This window comes from Somniosus microcephalus, chromosome 12, assembly GCF_052327205.1.
Source record: "Somniosus microcephalus isolate GS21.2 chromosome 12, FLI_Smic_1.0, whole genome shotgun sequence".
Lineage (NCBI taxonomy): Eukaryota > Metazoa > Chordata > Chondrichthyes > Squaliformes > Somniosidae > Somniosus > Somniosus microcephalus.
The window spans coordinates 175616896-175634689 of record NC_140998.1 but is presented as its reverse complement, the minus strand read 5'-3'; positions in this window follow the sequence as shown (position 1 = coordinate 175634689).

Here is a 17794-nt window from a genome sequence, read left to right as displayed (position 1 = left end):
CACTCCCAAGCACTCCAAAACACACGCCGCTAAATACTCAATCCAAAACACTCCAAAACACTGCCAAACACCCGCTTCTAAACAGTCACTCTCAAACACTACCAAACACTCCAAAACATTTGCTTCCAAACAGACACTCTAAAACACTACAAAACACTCCAAAACGCTCCAAAACTCAAAAGCGCACCGAAAGGCTCCAAAACGCTCCAAAACACTCCTAAGCACACTAAATCTCTCCAAAACACTCCAAAACTCTAGCTTCTAAGCACATACTCCAAAACACTCCAGACCCCCCAAAACACTGCAAAACACTCGCCTCTAAATACTCAATCCAAAACCCTCCAAAACACTCCAAAGCACACGCTTCTATACTGTCACTCCCATAAACTCCCAAACACTCCTAAACACTCCTAAACATCCGCTCCTAAACAGCCACTGCCAAACACTCCAGAACACTCCAAAACACTCCTAACCACTCGCAAACACTCCAGAACAGGCATAAATACTCCAAAAAACTTCGAAACACTAAAAAACACACCTGAAAACTGTATAACAGCCCAAAAGACACCAAAGCACTCGCTGCTATACACATACTCCAACAGGCTCCAACACACTCCCAAACTCTCCAAAACAGTCCCATACACTCCGTAACCTTCCAAAACACTCATAAACACTCGCTTCTAAACAGTCACTCCACTACCCTCCAAAACACTCCAAAACCCTCCAAAACCCTCCAAAACAATCACTTCTAAACCGTCACACCCAAACAGACCAAAAACTACCAAACACGCCCGAACACTCGCTGATAAACAGTCTCTCCCAAGCACTCCCAAACACTCCCAAACATTCCCAAACACTCCATTCTAAACAGTCACTCCCAAACACTCGCTTCAAACAGTCACTCCCAAACGCTCCCAAACACTCCAAAACACACGCCGCTAAATACTCAATCCAAAACACTCCAAAACACTGCCAAACACCCGCTTCTAAACAGTCACTCTCAAACACTCCCAAACACTCCAAAACATTTGCTTCCAAACAGACACTCCAAAACACTACAAAACACTCCAAAACGCTCCAAAACTCAAAACGCACCGAAAGGCTCCAAAACGCTCCAAAACACTCCAAAGCACACCAAATCTCTCCAAAACACTCCAAAACTCTAGCTTCTAAGCACATACTCCAAAACACTCCAGACACCCCAAAACACTCCAAAACACTCGCCTCTAAATACTGAATCGAAATCCCTCCAAAACACTCCAAAACACACGCTTCTATACTGTAACTCCCATACACTCCCAAACACTACCAAACACTCGCTTCTAAACATTCACTCCCAAACAATCCCAAACACTCCAAAACACGCTTCTAAACAGACACTCCAAAACACTTCCAAACCCTCCAAAACAGTCCCATAGATTTCGAAACCCTCCATAGCACCTCCCAGACTCGCAAACACTCCCAAACACTCGCTTCCAAACCGTCACTCACAAACACACCCAAATAATCCAAAACATTCCAAAACACACCCAAAGAATCCCAAACACTCCCAAACACTCGCTTCTAAACAGTCACTCCCAAACACTCCTAAACCCTCCAAAACATCCGCTCCTAAACAGTCACTGCCAAACAATCTAGAACACTCCACAACACTCCAAACCACTCGCAAACACGCCAAAACAGGCTAAAACACCCCAAAACAGTCATAAATACCCCAAAATACTTCGAATCACTCAAAAACACATCTGAAAACTGTAAAACAGCCCAAAACACACCAAAGCACTCGCTGCTATACACACTCCAACACACTCGAACACGCTCCAACACACTCCCAGACTCTCCAAAACAGTCGCATACACTCCGAAACCGTCCAAAACACTCCAAAACCCTCCAAAACACTCGCTTCTAAACCGTCACTCCAAAACACTCCAAAACAGTCCCAAGCACTCGGAGCTCTACAAAACAGACCAAAACACTCCAAAATACTCCAAAGCACTCCCCTTAAATACTGAATCCAAACCCTCCAAAACCCTCCAAAACACTCGCTTCTAAACAGTCACTCCACTACCCTCCAAAACACTCCAAAACCCTCCAAAACAATCGCTTCTAAACCGTCACACCCAAACAGACCAAAAACTCCCAAACACTCCCAAACACTCCTAAACATTCCCAAACACGCCATTCTAAACAGTCACTCCCAAACACTCCCAAACACTCGCTTCAAACAGTCACTCCCAAAGGCTCCCAAACACTCCCAAGCACTCCAAAACACACGCCGCTAAATACTCAATCCAAAACACTCCAAAACACTGCCAAACACCCGCTTCTAAACAGTCACTCTCAAACACTACCAAACACTCCAAAACATTTGCTTCCAAACAGACACTCTAAAACACTACAAAACACTCCAAAACGCTCCAAAACTCAAAAGCGCACCGAAAGGCTCCAAAACGCTCCAAAACACTCCTAAGCACACTAAATCTCTCCAAAACACTCCAAAACTCTAGCTTCTAAGCACATACTCCAAAACACTCCAGACCCCCCAAAACACTGCAAAACACTCGCCTCTAAATACTCAATCCAAAACCCTCCAAAACACTCCAAAGCACACGCTTCTATACTGTCACTCCCATAAACTCCCAAACACTCCTAAACACTCCTAAACATCCGCTCCTAAACAGCCACTGCCAAACACTCCAGAACACTCCAAAACACTCCTAACCACTCGCAAACACTCCAGAACAGGCATAAATACTCCAAAAAACTTCGAAACACTAAAAAACACACCTGAAAACTGTATAACAGCCCAAAAGACACCAAAGCACTCGCTGCTATACACATACTCCAACAGGCTCCAACACACTCCCAAACTCTCCAAAACAGTCCCATACACTCCGTAACCTTCCAAAACACTCATAAACACTCGCTTCTAAACAGTCACTCCACTACCCTCCAAAACACTCCAAAACCCTCCAAAACCCTCCAAAACAATCACTTCTAAACCGTCACACCCAAACAGACCAAAAACTACCAAACACGCCCAAACACTCGCTGATAAACAGTCTCTCCCAAGCACTCCCAAACACTCCCAAACATTCCCAAACACTCCATTCTAAACAGTCACTCCCAAACACTCCCAAACACTCGCTTCAAACAGTCACTCCCAAAAGCTCCCAAACACTCCCAAGCACTCCAAAACACACGCCGCTCAACACTCAATCCAAAACACTCCAAAACACTGCCAAACATCCGCTTCTAAACAGTCACTCACAAACACTCCCAAACACTCCAAAACATTTGCTTCCAAACAGACACTCCAAAACACTACAAAACACTCCAAAACGCTCCAAAACTCAAAAGCGCACCGAAAGGCTCCAAATCGCTCCAAAACACTCCAAAGCACACCAAATCTCTCCAAAACACTCCAAAACTCTAGCTTCTAAGCACATACTCCAAAACACTCCAGACACCCCAAAACACTCCAAAACACTCGCCTCTAAATACTGAATCGAAATCCCTCCAAAACACTCCAAAACACTCGCTTCTAAACAGTCACTCCACTACCCTCCAAAACACTCCAAAACCCTCCAAAACAATTGCTTCTAAACCGTCACACCCAAACAGACCAAAAACTCCCAAACACTCCCAAACACTCCTAAACATTCCCAAACACTCCATTCTAAACAGTCACTCCCAAACACTCCCAAACACTCGCTTCAAACAGTCACTCCCAAACGCTCCCAAACACTCCCAAGCACTCCAAAACACACGCCGCTAAATACTCAATCCAAAACACTCCAAAACACTGCCAAACACCCGCTTCTAAACAGTCACTCTCAAACACTACCAAACACTCCAAAACATTTGCTTCCAAACAGGCACTCTAAAACACTACAAAACACTCCAAAACTCAAAAGCGCACCGAAAGGCTCCAAAACGCTCCAAAACACTCCTAAGCACACTAAATCTCTCCAAAACACTCCAAAACTCTAGCTTCTAAGCACATACTCCAAAACACTCCAGACCCCCCAAAACACTGCAAAACACTCGCCTCTAAATACTCAATCCAAAACCCTCCAAAACACTCCAAAGCACACGCTTCTATACTGTCACTCCCATAAACTCCCAAACACTCCTAAACACTCCTAAACATCCGCTCCTAAACAGCCACTGCCAAACACTCCAGAACACTCCAAAACACTCCTAACCACTCGCAAACACTCCAGAACAGGCATAAATACTCCAAAAAACTTCGAAACACTAAAAAACACACCTGAAAACTGTATAACAGCCCAAAAGACACCAAAGCACTCGCTGCTATACACATACTCCAACAGGCTCCAACACACTCCCAAACTCTCCAAAACAGTCCCATACACTCCGTAACCTTCCAAAACACTCATAAACACTCGCTTCTAAACAGTCACTCCACTACCCTCCAAAACACTCCAAAACCCTCCAAAACCCTCCAAAACAATCACTTCTAAACCGTCACACCCAAACAGACCAAAAACTACCAAACACGCCCAAACACTCGCTGATAAACAGTCTCTCCCAAGCACTCCCAAACACTCCCAAACATTCCCAAACACTCCATTCTAAACAGTCACTCCCAAACACTCCCAAACACTCGCTTCAAACAGTCACTCCCAAACGCTCCCAAACACTCCAAAACACACGTCGCTAAATACTCAATCCAAAACACTCCAAAACACTGCCAAACACCCGCTTCTAAACAGTCACTCTCAAACACTCCCAAACACTCCAAAACATTTGCTTCCAAACAGACACTCCAAAACACTACAAAACACTCCAAAACGCTCCAAAACTCAAAAGCGCACCGAAAGGCTCCAAAACGCTCCAAAACACTCCTAAGCACACTAAATCTCTCCAAAACACTCCAAAACTCTAGCTTCTAAGCACATACTCCAAAACACTCCAGACCCCCCAAAACACTGCAAAACACTCGCCTCTAAATACTCAATCCAAAACCCTCCAAAACACTCCAAAGCACACGCTTCTATACTGTCACTCCCATAAACTCCCAAACACTCCTAAACACTCCTAAACATCCGCTCCTAAACAGCCACTGCCAAACACTCCAGAACACTCCAAAACACTCCTAACCACTCGCAAACACTCCAGAACAGGCATAAATACTCCAAAAAACTTCGAAACACTAAAAAACACACCTGAAAACTGTATAACAGCCCAAAAGACACCAAAGCACTCGCTGCTATACACATACTCCAACAGGCTCCAACACACTCCCAAACTCTCCAAAACAGTCCCATACACTCCGTAACCTTCCAAAACACTCATAAACACTCGCTTCTAAACAGTCACTCCACTACCCTCCAAAACACTCCAAAACCCTCCAAAACCCTCCAAAACAATCACTTCTAAACCGTCACATCCAAACAGACCAAAAACTACCAAACACGCCCAAACACTCGCTGATAAACAGTCTCTCCCAAGCACTCCCAAACACTCCCAAACATTCCCAAACACTCCATTCTAAACAGTCACTCCCAAACACTCCCAAACACTCGCTTCAAACAGTCACTCCCAAAAGCTCCCAAACACTCCCAAGCACTCCAAAACACACGCCGCTAAACACTCAATCCAAAACACTCCAAAACACTGCCAAACATCCGCTTCTAAACAGTCACTCTCAAACACTCCCAAACACTCCAAAACATTTGCTTCCAAACAGACACTCCAAAACACTACAAAACACTCCAAAACGCTCCAAAACTCAAAAGCGCACCGAAAGGCTCCAAAACGCTCCAAAACACTCCAAAGCACACCAAATCTCTCCAAAACACTCCAAAACTCTAGCTTCTAAGCAACTACTCCAAAACACTCCAGACACCCCAAAACACTCCAAAACACTCGCCCTAAATAATCAATCCAAAACCCTCCAAAACCCTCCAGAATACTCGCCTCTAAATACTGAATCGAAATCCCTCCAAAACACTCCAAAACACACGCTTCTATACTGTAACTCCCATACACTCCCAAACACTACCAAACACTCGCTTCTAAACATTCACTCCCAAACAATCCCAAACACTCCAAAACACGCTTCTAAACAGACACTCCAAAACACTTCCAAACCCTCCAAAACAGTCCCATAGATTTCGAAACCCTCCATAGCACCTCCCAGACTCGCAAACACTCGCTTCTAAACCGTCACTCACAAACACACCCAAATAATCCAAAACATTCCAAAACACACCCAAAGAATCCCAAACACTCCCAAACACTCGCTTCTAAACAGTCACTCCCAAATACTCCTAAACCCTCCAAAACATCCGCTCCTAAACAGTCACTGCCAAACAATCTAGAACACTCCACAACACTCCAAACCACTCGCAAACACGCCAAAACAGGCTAAAACACCCCAAAACAGTCATAAATACCCCAAAACACTTCGAATCACTCAAAAACACATCTGAAAACTGTAAAACAGCCCAAAACACACCAAAGCACTCGCTGCTATACACACTCCAACACACTCGAACACGCTCCAACACACTCCCAGACTCTCCAAAACAGTCGCATACACTCCGAAACCTTCCAAAACACTCATAAACACTCTCTTCTAAACAGTCACTCCAATACCCTCCAAAACACTCCAAAACCCTCCAAAACACTCGCTTCTAAACCGTCACTCCAAAACACTCCAAAACAGTCCCAAGCACTCGGAGCTCTACAAAACAGACCAAAACACTCCAAAATACTCCAAAACACTCCCCTTAAATACTGAATCCAAACCCTCCAAAACCCTCCAAAACACTCGCTTCTAAACAGTCACTCCACTACCCTCCAAAACACTCCAAAACCCTCCAAAACAATTGCTTCTAAACCGTCACACCCAAACAGACCAAAAACTCCCAAACACTCCCAAACACTCCTAAACATTCCCAAACACTCCATTCTAAACAGTCACTCCCAAACACTCCCAAACACTCGCTTCAAACAGTCACTCCCAAACGCTCCCAAACACTCCCAAGCACTCCAAAACACACGCCGCTAAATACTCAATCCAAAACACTCCAAAACACTGCCAAACACCCGCTTCTAAACAGTCACTCTCAAACACTACCAAACACTCCAAAACATTTGCTTCCAAACAGGCACTCTAAAACACTACAAAACACTCCAAAACTCAAAAGCGCACCGAAAGGCTCCAAAACGCTCCAAAACACTCCTAAGCACACTAAATCTCTCCAAAACACTCCAAAACTCTAGCTTCTAAGCACATACTCCAAAACACTCCAGACCCCCCAAAACACTGCAAAACACTCGCCTCTAAATACTCAATCCAAAACCCTCCAAAACACTCCAAAGCACACGCTTCTATACTGTCACTCCCATAAACTCCCAAACACTCCTAAACACTCCTAAACATCCGCTCCTAAACAGCCACTGCCAAACACTCCAGAACACTCCAAAACACTCCTAACCACTCGCAAACACTCCAGAACAGGCATAAATACTCCAAAAAACTTCGAAACACTAAAAAACACACCTGAAAACTGTATAACAGCCCAAAAGACACCAAAGCACTCGCTGCTATACACATACTCCAACAGGCTCCAACACACTCCCAAACACTCGCTTCTAAACAGTCACTCCACTACCCTCCAAAACACTCCAAAACCCTCCAAAACCCTCCAAAACAATCACTTCTAAACCGTCACACCCAAACAGACCAAAAACTACCAAACACGCCCAAACACTCGCTGATAAACAGTCTCTCCCAAGCACTCCCAAACACTCCCAAACATTCCCAAACACTCCATTCTAAACAGTCACTCCCAAACACTCCCAAACACTCGCTTCAAACAGTCACTCCCAAACGCTCCCAAACACTCCAAAACACACGCCGCTAAATACTCAATCCAAAACACTCCAAAACACTGCCAAACACCCGCTTCTAAACAGTCACTCTCAAACACTCCCAAACACTCCAAAACATTTGCTTCCAAACAGACACTCCAAAACACTACAAAACACTCCAAAACGCTCCAAAACTCTAGCTTCTAAGCACATACTCCAAAACACTCCAGACACCCCAAAACACTCCAAAACACTCGCCTCTAAATACTGAATCGAAATCCCTCCAAAACACTCCAAAACACACGCTTCTATACTGTAACTCCCATACACTCCCAAACACTACCAAACACTCGCTTCTAAACATTCACTCCCAAACAATCCCAAACACTCCAAAACACGCTTCTAAACAGACACTCCAAAACACTTCCAAACCCTCCAAAACAGTCCCATAGATTTCGAAACCCTCCATAGCACCTCCCAGACTCGCAAACACTCCCAAACACTCGCTTCTAAACCGTCACTCACAAACACACCCAAATAATCCAAAACATTCCAAAACACACCCAAAGAATCCCAAACACTCCCAAACACTCGCTTCTAAACAGTCACTCCCAAACACTCCTAAACCCTCCAAAACATCCGCTCCTAAACAGTCACTGCCAAACACTCTAGAACACTCCACAACACTCCAAACCACTCGCAAACACGCCAAAACAGGCTAAAACACCCCAAAACAGTCATAAATACCCCAAAACACTTCGAATCACTCAAAAACACATCTGAAAACTGTAAAACAGCCCAAAACACACGAAAGCACTCGCTGCTATACACACTCCAACACACTCGAACACGCTCCAACACACTCCCAGACTCTCCAAAACAGTCGCATACACTCCGAAACCGTCCAAAACACTCATAAACACTCTCTTCTAAACAGTCACTCCAATACCCTCCAAAACACTCCAAAACCCTCCAAAACACTCGCTTCTAAACCGTCACTCCAAAACACTCCAAAACAGTCCCAAGCACTCGGAGCTCTACAAAACAGACCAAAACACTCCAAAATACTCCAAAACACTCCCCTTAAATACTGAATCCAAACCCTCCAAAACCCTCCAAAACACTCGCTTCTAAACAGTCACTCCACTCCCCTCCAAAACACTCCAAAACCCTCCAAAACAATCGCTTCTAAACCGTCACACCCAAACAGACCAAAAACTCCCAAACACTCCCAAACACTCCTAAACATTCCCAAACACTCCATTCTAAACAGTCACTCCCAAACACTCCCAAACACTCGCTTCAAACAGTCACTCGCAAAGGCTCCCAAACACTCCCAAGCACTCCAAAACACACGCCGCTAAATACTCAATCCAAAACACTCCAAAACACTGCCAAACACCCGCTTCTAAACAGTCACTCTCAAACACTACCAAACACTCCAAAACATTTGCTTCCAGACAGACACTCTAAAACACTACAAAACACTCCAAAACGCTCCAAAACTCAAAAGCGCACCGAAAGGCTCCAAAACGCTCCAAAACACTCCTAAGCACACTAAATCTCTCCAAAACACTCCAAAACTCCAGCTTCTAAGCACATACTCCAAAACACTCCAGACCCCCCAAAACACTGCAAAACACTCGCCTCTAAATACTCAATCCAAAACCCTCCAAAACACTCCAAAGCACACGCTTCTATACTGTCACTCCCATAAACTCCCAAACACTCCTAAACACTCCTAAACATCCGCTCCTAAACAGCCACTGCCAAACACTCCAGAACACTCCAAAACACTCCTAACCACTCGCAAACACTCCAGAACAGGCATAAATACTCCAAAAAACTTCGAAACACTAACAAACACACCTGAAAACTGTATAACAGCCCAAAAGACACCAAAGCACTCGCTGCTATACACATACTCCAACAGGCTCCAACACACTCCCAAACTCTCCAAAACAGTCCCATACACTCCGTAACCTTCCAAAACACTCATAAACACTCGCTTCTAAACAGTCACTCCACTACCCTCCAAAACACTCCAAAACCCTCCAAAACCCTCCAAAACAATCACTTCTAAACCGTCACACCCAAACAGACCAAAAACTACCAAACACGCCCAAACACTCGCTGATAAACAGTCTCTCCCAAGCACTCCCAAACACTCCCAAACATTCCCAAACACTCCATTCTAAACAGTCACTCCCAAACACTCCCAAACACTCGCTTCAAACAGTCACTCCCAAAAGCTCCCAAACACTCCCAAGCACTCCAAAACACACGCCGCTAAACACTCAATCCAAAACACTCCAAAACACTGCCAAACATCCGCTTCTAAACAGTCACTCTCAAACACTCCCAAACACTCCAAAACATTTGCTTCCAAACAGACACTCCAAAACACTACAAAACACTCCAAAACGCTCCAAAACTCAAAAGCGCACCGAAAGGCTCCAAAACGCTCCAAAACACTCCAAAGCACACCAAATCTCTCCAAAACACTCCAAAACTCTAGCTTCTAAGCAACTACTCCAAAACACTCCAGACACCCCAAAACACTCCAAAACACTCGCCCTAAATAATCAATCCAAAACCCTCCAAAACCCTCCAGAATACTCGCCTCTAAATACTGAATCGAAATCCCTCCAAAACACTCCAAAACACACGCTTCTATACTGTAACTCCCATACACTCCCAAACACTACCAAACACTCGCTTCTAAACATTCACTCCCAAACAATCCCAAACACTCCAAAACACGCTTCTAAACAGACACTCCAAAACACTTCCAAACCCTCCAAAACAGTCCCATAGATTTCGAAACCCTCCATAGCACCTCCCAGACTCGCAAACACTCCCAAACACTCGCTTCTAAACCGTCACTCACAAACACACCCAAATAATCCAAAACATTCCAAAACACACCCAAAGAATCCCAAACACTCCCAAACACTCGCTTCTAAACAGTCACTCCCAAATACTCCTAAACCCTCCAAAACATCCGCTCCTAAACAGTCACTGCCAAACAATCTAGAACACTCCACAACACTCCAAACCACTCGCAAACACGCCAAAACAGGCTAAAACACCCCAAAACAGTCATAAATACCCCAAAACACTTCGAATCACTCAAAAACACATCTGAAAACTGTAAAACAGCCCAAAACACACCAAAGCACTCGCTGCTATACACACTCCAACACACTCGAACACGCTCCAACACACTCCCAGACTCTCCAAAACAGTCGCATACACTCCGAAACCGTCCAAAACACTCATAAACACTCTCTTCTAAACAGTCACTCCAATACCCTCCAAAACACTCCAAAACCCTCCAAAACACTCGCTTCTAAACCGTCACTCCAAAACACTCCAAAACAGTCCCAAGCACTCGGAGCTCTACAAAACAGACCAAAACACTCCAAAATACTCCAAAACACTCCCCTTAAATACTGAATCCAAACCCTCCAAAACCCTCCAAAACACTCGCTTCTAAACAGTCACTCCACTACCCTCCAAAACACTCCAAAACCCTCCAAAACAATTGCTTCTAAACCGTCACACCCAAACAGACCAATAACTCCCAAACACTCCCAAACACTCCTAAACATTCCCAAACACTCCATTCTAAACAGTCACTCCCAAACACTCCCAAACACTCGCTTCAAACAGTCACTCCCAAACGCTCCCAAACACTCCCAAGCACTCCAAAACACACGCCGCTAAATACTCAATCCAAAACACTCCAAAACACTGCCAAACACCCGCTTCTAAACAGTCACTCTCAAACACTACCAAACACTCCAAAACATTTGCTTCCAAACAGGCACTCTAAAACACTACAAAACACTCCAAAACTCAAAAGCGCACCGAAAGGCTCCAAAACGCTCCAAAACACTCCTAAGCACACTAAATCTCTCCAAAACACTCCAAAACTCTAGCTTCTAAGCACATACTCCAAAACACTCCAGACCCCCCAAAACACTGCAAAACACTCGCCTCTAAATACTCAATCCAAAACCCTCCAAAACACTCCAAAGCACACGCTTCTATACTGTCACTCCCATAAACTCCCAAACACTCCTAAACACTCCTAAACATCCGCTCCTAAACAGCCACTGCCAAACACTCCAGAACACTCCAAAACACTCCTAACCACTCGCAAACACTCCAGAACAGGCATAAATACTCCAAAAAACTTCGAAACACTAAAAAACACACCTGAAAACTGTATAACAGCCCAAAAGACACCAAAGCACTCGCTGCTATACACATACTCCAACAGGCTCCAACACACTCCCAAACACTCGCTTCTAAACAGTCACTCCACTACCCTCCAAAACACTCCAAAACCCTCCAAAACCCTCCAAAACAATCACTTCTAAACCGTCACACCCAAACAGACCAAAAACTACCAAACACGCCCAAACACTCGCTGATAAACAGTCTCTCCCAAGCACTCCCAAACACTCCCAAACATTCCCAAACACTCCATTCTAAACAGTCACTCCCAAACACTCCCAAACACTCGCTTCAAACAGTCACTCCCAAACGCTCCCAAACACTCCAAAACACACGCCGCTAAATACTCAATCCAAAACACTCCAAAACACTGCCAAACACCCGCTTCTAAACAGTCACTCTCAAACACTCCCAAACACTCCAAAACATTTGCTTCCAAACAGACACTCCAAAACACTACAAAACACTCCAAAACGCTCCAAAACTCTAGCTTCTAAGCACATACTCCAAAACACTCCAGACACCCCAAAACACTCCAAAACACTCGCCTCTAAATACTGAATCGAAATCCCTCCAAAACACTCCAAAACACACGCTTCTATACTGTAACTCCCATACACTCCCAAACACTACCAAACACTCGCTTCTAAACATTCACTCCCAAACAATCCCAAACACTCCAAAACACGCTTCTAAACAGACACTCCAAAACACTTCCAAACCCTCCAAAACAGTCCCATAGATTTCGAAACCCTCCATAGCACCTCCCAGACTCGCAAACACTCCCAAACACTCGCTTCTAAACCGTCACTCACAAACACACCCAAATAATCCAAAACATTCCAAAACACACCCAAAGAATCCCAAACACTCCCAAACACTCGCTTCTAAACAGTCACTCCCAAACACTCCTAAACCCTCCAAAACATCCGCTCCTAAACAGTCACTGCCAAACACTCTAGAACACTCCACAACACTCCAAACCACTCGCAAACACGCCAAAACAGGCTAAAACACCCCAAAACAGTCATAAATACCCCAAAACACTTCGAATCACTCAAAAACACATCTGAAAACTGTAAAACAGCCCAAAACACACCAAAGCACTCGCTGCTATACACACTCCAACACACTCGAACACGCTCCAACACACTCCCAGACTCTCCAAAACAGTCGCATACACTCCGAAACCGTCCAAAACACTCATAAACACTCTCTTCTAAACAGTCACTCCAATACCCTCCAAAACACTCCAAAACCCTCCAAAACACTCGCTTCTAAACCGTCACTCCAAAACACTCCAAAACAGTCCCAAGCACTCGGAGCTCTACAAAACAGACCAAAACACTCCAAAATACTCCAAAACACTCCCCTTAAATACTGAATCCAAACCCTCCAAAACCCTCCAAAACACTCGCTTCTAAACAGTCACTCCACTCCCCTCCAAAACACTCCAAAACCCTCCAAAACAATCGCTTCTAAACCGTCACACCCAAACAGACCAAAAACTCCCAAACACTCCCAAACACTCCTAAACATTCCCAAACACTCCATTCTAAACAGTCACTCCCAAACACTCCCAAACACTCGCTTCAAACAGTCACTCGCAAAGGCTCCCAAACACTCCCAAGCACTCCAAAACACACGCCGCTAAATACTCAATCCAAAACACTGCCAAACACCCGCTTCTAAACAGTCACTCTCAAACACTACCAAACACTCCAAAACATTTGCTTCCAAACAGACACTCTAAAACACTACAAAACACTCCAAAACGCTCCAAAACTCAAAAGCGCACCGAAAGGCTCCAAAACGCTCCAAAACACTCCTAAGCACACTAAATCTCTCCAAAACACTCCAAAACTCCAGCTTCTAAGCACATACTCCAAAACACTCCAGACCCCCCAAAACACTGCAAAACACTCGCCTCTAAATACTCAATCCAAAACCCTCCAAAACACTCCAAAGCACACGCTTCTATACTGTCACTCCCATAAACTCCCAAACACTCCTAAACACTCCTAAACATCCGCTCCTAAACAGCCACTGCCAAACACTCCAGAACACTCCAAAACACTCCTAACCACTCGCAAACACTCCAGAACAGGCATAAATACTCCAAAAAACTTCGAAACACTAACAAACACACCTGAAAACTGTATAACAGCCCAAAAGACACCAAAGCACTCGCTGCTATACACATACTCCAACAGGCTCCAACACACTCCCAAACTCTCCAAAACAGTCCCATACACTCCGTAACCTTCCAAAACACTCATAAACACTCGCTTCTAAACAGTCACTCCACTACCCTCCAAAACACTCCAAAACCCTCCAAAACCCTCCAAAACAATCACTTCTAAACCGTCACACCCAAACAGACCAAAAACTACCAAACACGCCCAAACACTCGCTGATAAACAGTCTCTCCCAAGCACTCCCAAACACTCCCAAACATTCCCAAACACTCCATTCTAAACAGTCACTCCCAAACACTCCCAAACACTCGCTTCAAACAGTCACTCCCAAAAGCTCCCAAACACTCCCAAGCACTCCAAAACACACGCCGCTAAACACTCAATCCAAAACACTCCAAAACACTGCCAAACATCCGCTTCTAAACAGTCACTCTCAAACACTACCAAACACTCCAAAACATTTGCTTCCAAACAGGCACACCAAATCTCTCCAAAACACTCCAAAACTCTAGCTTCTAAGCAACTACTCCAAAACACTCCAGACACCCCAAAACACTCCAAAACACTCGCCCTAAATAATCAATCCAAAACCCTCCAAAACCCTCCAGAATACTCGCCTCTAAATACTGAATCGAAATCCCTCCAAAACACTCCAAAACACACGCTTCTATACTGTAACTCCCATACACTCCCAAACACTACCAAACACTCGCTTCTAAACATTCACTCCCAAACAATCCCAAACACTCCAAAACACGCTTCTAAACAGACACTCCAAAACACTTCCAAACCCTCCAAAACAGTCCCATAGATTTCGAAACCCTCCATAGCACCTCCCAGACTCGCAAACACTCCCAAACACTCGCTTCTAAACCGTCACTCACAAACACACCCAAATAATCCAAAACATTCCAAAACACACCCAAAGAATCCCAAACACTCCCAAACGCTCGCTTCTAAACAGTCACTCCCAAATACTCCTAAACCCTCCAAAACATCCGCTCCTAAACAGTCACTGCCAAACAATCTAGAACACTCCACAACACTCCAAACCACTCGCAAACACGCCAAAACAGGCTAAAACACCCCAAAACAGTCATAAATACCCCAAAACACTTCGAATCACTCAAAAACACATCTGAAAACTGTAAAACAGCCCAAAACACACCAAAGCACTCGCTGCTATACACACTCCAACACACTCGAACACGCTCCAACACACTCCCAGACTCTCCAAAACAGTCGCATACACTCCGAAACCGTCCAAAACACTCATAAACACTCTCTTCTAAACAGTCACTCCAATACCCTCCAAAACACTCCAAAACCCTCCAAAACACTCGCTTCTAAACCGTCACTCCAAAACACTCCAAAACAGTCCCAAGCACTCGGAGCTCTACAAAACAGACCAAAACACTCCAAAATACTCCAAAACACTCCCCTTAAATACTGAATCCAAACCCTCCAAAACCCTCCAAAACACTCGCTTCTAAACAGTCACTCCACTACCCTCCAAAACACTCCAAAACCCTCCAAAACAATTGCTTCTAAACCGTCACACCCAAACAGACCAAAAACTCCCAAACACTCCCAAACACTCCTAAACATTCCCAAACACTCCATTCTAAACAGTCACTCCCAAACACTCCCAAACACTCGCTTCAAACAGTCACTCCCAAACGCTCCCAAACACTCCAAAACACACGCCGCTAAATACTCAATCCAAAACACTCCAAAACACTGCCAAACACCCGCTTCTAAACAGTCACTCTCAAACACTACCAAACACTCCAAAACATTTGCTTCCAAACAGACACTCTAAAACACTACAAAACACTCCAAAACGCTCCAAAACTCAAAAGCGCACCGAAAGGCTCCAAAACGCTCCAAAACACTCCTAAGCACACTAAATCTCTCCAAAACACTCCAAAACTCTAGCTTCTAAGCACATACTCCAAAACACTCCAGACCCCCCAAAACACTGCAAAACACTCGCCTCTAAATACTCAATCCAAAACCCTCCAAAACACTCCAAAGCACACGCTTCTATACTGTCACTCCCATAAACTCCCAAACACTCCTAAACACTCCTAAACATCCGCTCCTAAACAGCCACTGCCAAACACTCCAGAACACTCCAAAACACTCCTAACCACTCGCAAACACTCCAGAACAGGCATAAATACTCCAAAAAACTTCGAAACACTAAAAAACACACCTGAAAACTGTATAACAGCCCAAAAGACACCAAAGCACTCGCTGCTATACACATACTCCAACAGGCTCCAACACACTCCCAAACTCTCCAAAACAGTCCCATACACTCCGTAACCTTCCAAAACACTCATAAACACTCGCTTCTAAACAGTCACTCCACTACCCTCCAAAACACTCCAAAACCCTCCAAAACCCTCCAAAACAATCACTTCTAAACCGTCACACCCAAACAGACCAAAAACTACCAAACACGCCCAAACACTCGCTGATAAACAGTCTCTCCCAAGCACTCCCAAACACTCCCAAACATTCCCAAACACTCCATTCTAAACAGTCACTCCCAAACACTCGCTTCAAACAGTCACTCCCAAAAGCTCCCAAACACTCCCAAGCACTCCAAAACACACGCCGCTAAACACTCAATCCAAAACACTCCAAAACACTGCCAAACATCCGCTTCTAAACAGTCACTCTCAAACACTCCCAAACACTCCAAAACATTTGCTTCCAAACAGACACTCCAAAACACTACAAAACACTCCAAAACGCTCCAAAACTCAAAAGCGCACCGAAAGGCTCCAAAACGCTCCAAAACACTCCAAAGCACACCAAATCTCTCCAAAACACTCCAAAACTCTAGCTTCTAAGCAACTACTCCAAAACACTCCAGACACCCCAAAACACTCCAAAACACTCGCCCTAAATAATCAATCCAAAACCCTCCAAAACCCTCCAGAATACTCGCCTCTAAATACTGAATCGAAATCCCTCCAAAACACTCCAAAACACACGCTTCTATACTGTAACTCCCATACACTCCCAAACACTACCAAACACTCGCTTCTAAACATTCACTCCCAAACAATCCCAAACACTCCAAAACACGCTTCTAAACAGACACTCCAAAACACTTCCAAACCCTCCAAAACAGTCCCATAGATTTCGAAACCCTCCATAGCACCTCCCAGACTCGCAAACACTCGCTTCTAAACCGTCACTCACAAACACACCCAAATAATCCAAAACATTCCAAAACACACCCAAAGAATCCCAAACACTCCCAAACACTCGCTTCTAAACAGTCACTCCCAAATACTCCTAAACCCTCCAAAACATCCGCTCCTAAACAGTCACTGCCAAACAATCTAGAACACTCCACAACACTCCAAACCACTCGCAAACACGCCAAAACAGGCTAAAACACCCCAAAACAGTCATAAATACCCCAAAACACTTCGAATCACTCAAAAACACATCTGAAAACTGTAAAACAGCCCAAAACACAC